At 43.9% G+C, this 9,816-nt stretch overlaps 1 protein-coding gene across 1 annotated transcript in view; it reads right to left on the reverse strand.

Moving 5' to 3' along the window:
• Positions 1 to 9,816, reverse strand: part of TULP4 (TUB like protein 4) — a 168,845-nt gene that overhangs the window by 79,593 nt on the left and 79,436 nt on the right. The gene's annotated exons all lie outside the window — the stretch shown is intronic.

Here is a 9,816-nt window from a genome sequence, read left to right on the forward strand (position 1 = left end):
AGATGAGACTTCAGAACTAAAGAGAAGGCATTGTCAAGGGGAATGAATGGCTGAGGGCAGGTGTGGGGATTAGCAGAGAGCACAGGGCACAACCCACAGGTCGCAGAATCACAGGGAACTAGACCCCCATGACAAGGCTTCCTGATAAATGGCAGACACCTGAGCAAACAATAAGCTGTGGCACAAAAATGCCCATTCCCACAAGTGCAAGAACAGTTCAGCATCTAGAAAACTTGGAAAAAAATACAGTTGCTATGCCTCAGCCATGTAGTACTTATCACAGAGGAAATATGAAGAAATTATAAGCTTCAAAATTTGTGAGTATAACAACTTAATTTTTTACTTTGAAAAATTCTGATCCTGGACAAATCACTCTCATCTTTCTCAACTATCACTCCCTCATCCAAAAGGTGGCCCCTCTGGTAGGTGTTCTGTGGGATTAGGTAAATGCCCAAGGAGCCCGAGGGCAGGGCTCACAGAGTCCAATAAAACCAGTAAGTACACAGGGCTATGAAGTGGTCCTGGGAACTCATGAACCACAAAACAGTACCCTGCCTTCACTGTGGGAAATGTTCCCCCAGTGTCACCTGACTGGCCTATGCTGGTGAGAGTGAGGAATTCATTCATTCAGTCAGACATCTGGTTCGTACTTACTAGGTTCACACTGTGTGACACTACATGACCAATGCCCAGATGGAGAACACCAGACCCCACACTCGGGAAGTCAAAAGTCCATCTGGTAGTCAGAACATCCATGGATGCACAGACATATACTAATAATGTGTGTCAGTCAAACGAGCACTGTCATTACCCAGCCAGAGCACAGCTGCTGTTCATAAGAAAGATCTGAATCCCCTGTCCTCCCCCAGGACTTCACTTCATAACCCTGATGAACACGCAGCACCAGAGTAAATGGTCTCCACATTCTTTTCTTTTTTTTTTTTTTTAAAGATTTTATTTATTTATTCATGAGAGACAGAGAGAGAGAGAGAGGCAGAGGGAGAAGCAGGCTCCCCGCGGAGCAGGGAGCCCGATGCGGGACTCGATCCCAGGACCCTGGGATCACGACCTGAGCCGAAGGCAGACGCTTAACTGACTGAGCCATCCAGGTGTCCCCGGTCTCCACATTCTAAAACAGCAAGCAAGTAAGGCCAAGGACAAACTGTCAAGGACCTCTCCAATGGCCAGACCCCTCCTCATGCCCCCCTGCATCCAAACCACAGACTAACACAAAAGTCCTATTGCTTCTCAGTCTTTCCATTGGTTTTCAGGTACCAGAGAGCTGGACAGGCCCCCAGCCTTGGTCTGCCACACTTGCGTAATAAAATCTAAGAGGAAATTATTACCCCTTTGAAATGTAAGGGTATTGTAGCTCTTTTTTTACAACTCTGCAAAGAATCAAAAAACAGCTGTGAGGCTGCAATCCTTTGAGACCTGGCAATCACCAGGCAAATCTCACCTAGTTGATGGCTCCCCTGCCAAAGTCAGCCTTCATGGATGCGGCTGCCAACCACGCCCTCAGCAGCCCCATCCCACTTTCTCTCTCTGCTGGACCTGCTGCCTCACTCTGGTCACAGCTCTGTAATTGCAACACGTACCCCATCCTCCCTAACCCCTGGTTTATGTGCACACCTCCCCACTGAGCTGTGCACCCGAGGAAAGGGAGAGAGGCAGGCTCATCTTTGAATACTGACACACAATAATTCTGAGTGTGTTGTGCCAAAGAGTAATACATAATTAGAAGTTATGATCCTTGGGGCGCCTGGGTGGCTCAGTCGTTAAGCGTCTGCCTTCGGCTCAGGTCATGATCCCAGGGTCCTGGGATCGAGCCCCGCATTGGGTTCCCTGCTCAGCAGGAAGCCTGCTCCTCCCTCTCCCACTCCCCCTGCTTGTGTTCCCTCTCTCGCTGTTGTCTCTCTCTGTCAAATAAATAAAATCTTTAAAAAAAAAAAAAAAAAAGAAGTTATGATCCTTATTCAATTATATCTTTGAACTATAAAAGGTTATTGGAAACTACGTCCAGAAGGCTATTTTCAATGCCCAAAGGCATTTTAACAACAGCCAACACTACGTGCCTCCCTACTATGAACTGTAGGTGCTGAGGATAGAGATTAAGACATCTTTGCACTCATGGAGTTCAGTTCACTGAACAGACGTAATATAGTGCTCTAAATGCAGTTACAGAGTTGTGAACATACACAAGAGGGGGCCTCAACACAGGTGGATTGGTGGGGGGGACAAACCCAGATTCATTTTTTTAAGTCCAGTTTTTTAAATTCTCTATTAAATAAATAAAAATAAAATTATCTATTTAAATCACTGATCTAATTAAAAAACAACCAGTAACATCATCAACAACAAACGTCTTTAGATGACACTGAATGTGTCATAAAGTTTAGAATTTCCAAACAGTCGATCAAGGCCAGCTTCATAAACTTCTTTCAGATCCACAATGACTTGGCCCGAGCACTGCAATCCACAAACGTGCATGCGGCTCCAATTTGGTCCTTAAAGACACACAGTTATTGTTTAAGCCCACAATCACTAGTGTACTTCAGAATGGCCACCATAGGAGGGAATAGGACAAATAATGCATGATATTACACAACTGATCAGTTTTTAAATTATTTCCTTAAGTTAACACAGAGCCCATTCATCTGCTATGGCCTTCCCTATAGATAACATTTGATGACAAGGTGTCGTATTTTAGAAAATAAAAGCTGGTCACATTTTCTATACTTTTGCCTTTCTGCCTTGAACATCCATTGCCAGGTATGGTTGAATATGAGGTTAACATCAATCGTAAAACCCCTCTTCTTCATGAAAACAGCCATGGAGTCACAGCATGACACAGACACAAAAGAGCAAAGGCAAAAAATATTTTAGTTATTTTTCACTTTAAAGATTTCTGCGTCTTACGACAACACAGTAGTAGTTGTTGAATAAACAAAAGGTTCACAGACTCAGTTTCATCTTTTTGTAGTTCCTGATCAGTGCAGAGGCAGCAGTGGATGCGAACGCAGTCCCCATCTGCACACCTCTGCTGTGAGTTCTAACCAGTGTGGCTGAATAGGTGGGTAGCTCCCCTAAATTAGAGAAAGAAATCTTTCCAGTGATTCTTAGTTTAAAAATAAAGTCAAACTGCTAATGTTGTTTCCCTGGATTAGAATTCTCATTTCCTCTCTCGTCTACAATTCATAGCTGCCTGCCTTATCTCCCAGCAGCTTATTTCCTGTTCTCCAAGTCCTTCCAGTCAAGCTGGCAACGTCAGGACATCCCAGAGTGCTGAGAAACTACCAACCAGGGGCCCAGCCGCCCGCAGTACGTGGCGGGGTGTTCAACCTCTGCCAAGGCATTCTAAGGCAGAGCTCCCCTTCTCTTCTTAAAGGAAACGGGGCTCCAGTTTACTCTCAGCACAAAAGAACTCGGGCGTTGAGGGCGCTAGCTGAAGGGTATGTTCTACTGAAAAGTCAGAAGATAAGCTAAATATTGACGCAGGTCTTTGATTATTCAAAAAAAATGCCAACCTGTCGCTCTCTCCAATGTTAGATGAACATTCTATCATTTTAGTTATTGTTATGAATAAATATTTATTGAGGACTATTAAAGGTATAGAAATCTACATTAAAAATATAGGGCAGGTCTGCTGAAAGTCTATTTGGGATGAAATCTAATGCTGTAAGTAAGTAACCTCATTTCCTACACCCCATCTATTTTTAGGGAGAAGAAACAAGTGTCAGTTAACCCATCTCAAAGATGTTCACCTTTTCAGGCAGAAATCTTTTAAATGGTGTTGGGAGACACAAATATAATTTTATTTTATAGAAATGTACAGGAAACCACCCCAGTGAATGACCAGTATCACCAATGCTTGGAAATATTTCCCTCAACCTAAAAAGAATGTAATTTGAATGAATGCTGAATACAAATAGCTCAAGTAATAAATCCCTGTGATTATCACCATTCAGTTTTTCTTATTCTATAATTTTGGTTAAGTGAAACAGAAATAAGTTCAACTGTGCCAGCTTAAGTTTAGATACATTTAATAAAACGAGTTTTAGAAATGATATGAATTTTAGATACATTTAATCATTCTAACAAAGAACCAAAAGCATCTTGAAATGGAAGCTGGGAAAAAACTCAACAGGCATAGTGGTTTTCCAGACTGACGCCTGCCAGCACAAAGGGCCGGGAAGTGCTCTGGGGGCACGTGCAGGCTCTGGACCTGAGTCCTGGCCTTGCCATTCACCAGAGCAACTCGCTGACTGACTTGGGGTCCTCTTCTGCCCATGGGGCAACAGCAACACATCTTTCTAATGTGTGTGAGGAGTATGTTGAGAAAGGAACTTAGCACCGTTCCAGGCACACAGCAAACACCCAATCAGTGAGAACACCATGTTATTCAAGTGTGAGCTAAATATTCCAGAACAGAGAGACTAGTTCAGCAGAGCATTTACACGTATAGTTTCGTCTTCTTTGATAGAAGATAAAGAGTTGGAAAGTCAGTCCCTCTTCCCACGCCCACCTCCTGCTGCTTGCATTCCCCACCCAAGTCTGTACCTAAAAAATCACCACCACCACCACATACTTCCTGGCACCTTTGCCCGAAAATACATACCCCTCTGCCCGTTGACACTGGTGGTAACGCCTTCCCTGACATTCCCACTGCTCCCTCTTGCCACTTCCACAGTACCTTCCACACTGTTCACAACCTGCATTTACTCCCTCAAACATCTTGGTTCCTCATCGCCCGAGAACTTCTTTGCTTCCACGTTCCTGGAGCCCAGCACTGTGCCAGGCACACAGTAGGCATTCCACAAATCTTTCTAAACGGAACTATTCCTGAATGATGACTGGCCACATTTCTGTAGAATTTTATAATATTCTCTCTCAACAATAAGATGTTAAGATTAGTTCAAATGAGGGGCGCCTGGGTGACTCAGTCAGTCAAGCATTTGCCTTCGGCTCAGGTCATAATCCCAGGGTCCTGGGATCGAGCTCCGTGTGGGGCTCCCTGCTCAGCGGGGAGTCTGCTTCTCCTCCCCCCCCCCACTCCTGCTCTCTCTCTCTCTCTCTCAAATAAATACAATCTTTTTTTAAAAATCAAGATCAGTTCAAATGAGATTTTTTTTTTTGGTACCAGCTTGTGACAAAATTCACATACAATTCACTTATTTAAAATGTACAATTTAATGGTTTTACTATATCTGCAGAGCTGTGCAACCAACACAATAAATTTTAGAACATCTTCATCAACCCCCCAATGCTTCCCTCCAGCCCTAGGCAATCACTAATTTTCCTTCTGTCTTTACTGATTTGCCTATTCTGGACATTTCATACAAATGGAATCATACAATATGTGGTCTTCTATGTCTGGCTTCTTTCACTCAGCATAATGTTTTCAAGGTTTATCCATGTTGTAAGCATATAACAGGACTTACTTCCTTTACATGGCCAAATAATATCCCATTGTGTGGATACATCACACTGTGTCCATCCACTCAGCTGATAAACATCGGGGTTGTTTCCATTGTTTGGATATTATGAATAATATTTCTATGAACATTTCTGTACAAGTCTTTGTACGGACACATGTTTTCCTTTTCTTGGGTATATACCTGGGAGTGGAGTTGCTGGGTCAAATGATAATTCTATGTTTACCTTCTAGAGGAACTGTTTTCCAAAGTGGCTGCACCAACTTATATTCCCAGCACCACTGGGTGGTGAAGGTTCCAATTTCTTCACATTCTTTCCAATACTTGCTATCATATCTTTTTTAGTATAGCCATCCTAGTGGATGTGAAGTGGTTGTGATTTGCATTTTTCTGATGGCTAATGATGTTGAGCATCTTTTCAAGTGCTTATTGGGCATTTATATATCTTTTCTGGAGAAATGTCTATTCAGATCCTTTGCCCCTTTTTAATTCAGTTGTCTTTTTTCTTACTGAGTGGGAGAAATTTTTCTTGTTAAGCCCACTGAAACACTGACCATATTTGAAAAAAAAAAAAAAAAAAAAACTTGAGCTTTTATTCCTATAATCTTATTTCTCTCACTTAAATGTCCACAAATCCATTCATGCATTCATGCATTCATCCAGTTCCAAGTTGTTGATGAAGAACTCCAAGAAGGAAATGGCCAGAGACAATAAAGGAATGAGGTCAGAGCCTAGAATCCAGGGACCACAGGGCCTCTGAATGGTTCTGACTGGGAATGCGCTGGCGGATGACTTTCTCGGACCCAGCTTCTCTAGGACACTGCGCAGGAAACTCACAGCTACACATTTCTTCCTGATGTTTTCCAAACCTTCTTGTTGGGAAATAACACATCTTCTTACTGGATAGAGTCTATATCATCAGGCAGGGCTGCATTACGAACAAAGAACTCTACCAGGTCTCCTGACAGAAATGCAAAATCACCATTCCCAGCCTGATCCACTCAGTGTCAGTAAGAGTCTCCCATGAAAGCAATATATAAAATGCTATGAACAGTCTGTAGAAAACCCAACATGCAGCCCCTTCATCTCCTGACCACTTTCAGCCACTGATTTGTACACACCTCAAAATCCAGTGGCAAGAATACTCTTGACGGTTCTAATTTCCTTTCTTTTCCATCCAATCTCAGCTGCCATCTCCTGAAGAGAAATTTTACTGGAAAGGATGTTCAATCACAAACACTCCTGACTGAGGTTTCAAAGCACCTTACCATAAGGAACTAGCATGTTTTCTCCAGCATCACTTCTCACTTACTCTCACAAAAGTGTACTTGGTGTAGACAGTAGTTACTGGCTTTAGCCGATTTAGAGCTAACACAACCATTCAGTCTCACAAGGAGGAAAGGGAGGTTAATGGGGTGAAGAGGCCTGCCTGAGGTCACACAGCAGGTTCCAGGTGGGTCAGGGTCCAGGCCAGAGCCACAGTCTCCTTGCCTATTCCGGGCACTTGTCTCCATTCCCAAGGTCAACCAGACTGGCCCGTAGCCACCTATCACTCAGCACCACATGGGTGCTGCTCACAGGGACACACACAGATGGAAGAGATGCCCCGCCCTCAAGGAGGACGTGACATAACGCTCGAAGAAGTTACCTCACTTTTTGTTTCTTATTAATAAGCATGTACTCTTGCTATCATACCCCTGAGATGCATACACTTCTGAGAAATAACTTTTATCAACAAGTTCTGTTCTGACAGAAGGAAACAAAAATCATATTAAGAAAAAATAAACTAAAATGTTAGCATTAGTGGATTACAATTTTTATCAGAACATTTCTACATCTTCTGATTTTCCCACAATGAACATATTTCAGCTTTTCATACTCCCTTGACAGGAAATTTGAAAAATTTCTCTTAGCAGTAATAATGATAATCAATAGTTTGCATCCTTTTCACATACATTAGCTTATTTTGTCTTTGTAAGTATCTTAAAAGGAGGTATTACCGTTACTATAACCTTCCTATTTTATAGATTAAAAAGGTAGAGCTGAGAGAAGGTACAAATCTCCCCAAACTTTTTTTAAGACTTTTTAAAAACTGGGCAATATTTATGACATATATAAAAGATTTTTTTAAAAATTCACCTCCTTAAAGTACTCTGCCCATTCAGCTTAGGAAAATACCAGCAGGACTATTTGAAAGACCCTGTGTGTTCTTCCTATACCTCAGGGTTCCTCCTCTAAGAAAAAAAAAATGCTTTCGTGGGTAGTTCATGTTTTCAATTCACATGCATTTTTATATTTACATATTATATGAATGTATCCTCATTTAAATATTTTCTTTTTAAATTTTAAATATTACAGAAAAATTTTAACATACACCAAAGAAATGCAACTGGGATAATAACCTTCCATGTGCCCATAATCCAGCTTTAAAACGAACATTTCTGCATATTTTTAAGCTTTAAAAAACTATGTGTTCTTTAACTCAGTGTCATGTTGTAAAGTTCATCCCCATGGACAGCTCTAACTCATTGATGTTCACTGTGTGAATCTACCACAATTTATTTATCCGTTCTCCTGCTGATAAACATTTAGGCTGCCTTCCTCTTCCTTCCTGCTTTTACTAACAGGGCTGCTTACGGAAGTTCTGCTGCAAACCCCCCGTGCACAAGTGCCATTTGGGGTAACTGCACTAAAGGCATGTGCAGCTCTGCCCTTACAGACCTCACCAGGTTAGAGACCAGAACGCTTTACACCCTATCAGCACTTCACCTTGGCCCTATATCCTAACTATACGCGATGCCAGACTCTTAAATTTTTTCCAATCTGACAGGTGTAAAATGATTTATCTTGTTTCTGGTTTTTATTTATCTCCACAGATTTAGAGTCTCTCTGGCTTGGAAGGTCTTAGTTTCATGCTCTGATCAGACATACCAAGGTTTTTTCCTTCTCCCTGGTCTCCTCCACTGGGCTTAGGGAAAAGAATGACCGTTCCACGCCATGCCTCCACCGACTATACCTGCCTTCATGATTTCCTCGAAGAAGAAATCCGAGTCTTGGGGATCCAGGAGTCATTACGAGGCATCTGCAACACACCCCACACAAGGCCTTGTGAGGGCTGCAGAGAGAGAAGGCACGGCCATGCCCTTGAGAAGCACAGACTGCAGCCCCAGAAGAATGGGACAGATTAGGAAGGTGGCGGATTCCGGCTGGCCAAAAGATGTGATCAACTTAGGGTAGATTCACATAATTCCTGTGTCCTCCTCTTCATTCCTTTTTGGCAACTTGCTGCCTGCCTGTAGAACCCCCGAGATGGGAGGCCACTGTGAGGCTGTAGAGAAGCAGCTGAGGCTTTAGGTGGCTCTGAAAAGAGGCTGTAAAACCCAAACAGCTGAGCCCGCTAGAGCTAAGGTTGGGGCCTCTCCCCCACGGGCCCCGAGGTAAGCCTCGAAATTGGTGCAGGATATCCTTCAATGTGCAATCAAGTGTCACCGCCTCCGTGCCAATGTTTCCGCGTCTGGTGGGCAGAACTAAGACCTCCCTCCTGTGTGCTGCCTGGGCCCTCCACTGGTCTTCTCCTCCAGCCCCTGTGCTCTCATCACTTCCCTGAGCCTCAGGGGAGGAGGCAGCCTCCTCTGTCTGACACAGCCCAGACTCAGCACCCTTTCCTGATGGAGCAGGGGACAGGAAGGGTACTCCCGCTGTGGGGAGAGCATCCACTGTGAGGGAGTCCCGTGCTGTCTGGAAAGGGGAGGTTTTGTTGTGGGAAAAGGAGGAATAATAGCTAGCTGCCACTTACTAGGGTGCTTTCCTCATTCCTCAATAAACCTCTCTACTTGGCATCTTTAGTTCGAGCCTGAGAAAGGGATTCTTGTGCACTTAATGGTTTACTGTGGTTTCTCCTCAGTGCTCGCAGGAAGGGGTGTTGGTTAGGGACCAGCTGACTCACCCTGATCCCAGGAGAGCTTGAGGGTGCACCCCAGGTGGTCCCGCTTTGAGGCAAGGGGCAGCCTCTGTGCTCCCCTGGGTGTCAGTCCCTGGCTGCTGGCTGCTGGCTAGGAATGGGGGGGAGGGCAGTGTGAGCCATAGCAGCCAGCACTCAGAGCGCCCACTACCTGTGATTTCCAGCACTCTTCTCAGCCTTCTCTCTGCTAGCTCGTCCTCCTCCATCCTCTGCTGGGGAGCGCCAGGGCTCAGTCACAACCCTTCTCTCTTCATCCTACCTGATTTCCTAGTGATCTAGTCTCATCTTGAAATCTAAACATGGATGACCTCCAAATTCTTCCCTTCAATCCCTTACTCCACATCCTAGCCAAGATCTCCACTTGGATGCCTAACAGACAACACACACTTAGCACATCCCCAGCGGTTCTCTGGACTGACT

The sequence above is a fragment of the Neomonachus schauinslandi genome, chromosome 8 (genome assembly GCF_002201575.2).
Source record: "Neomonachus schauinslandi chromosome 8, ASM220157v2, whole genome shotgun sequence".
Classification (NCBI taxonomy): Eukaryota; Metazoa; Chordata; class Mammalia; order Carnivora; family Phocidae; genus Neomonachus; species Neomonachus schauinslandi.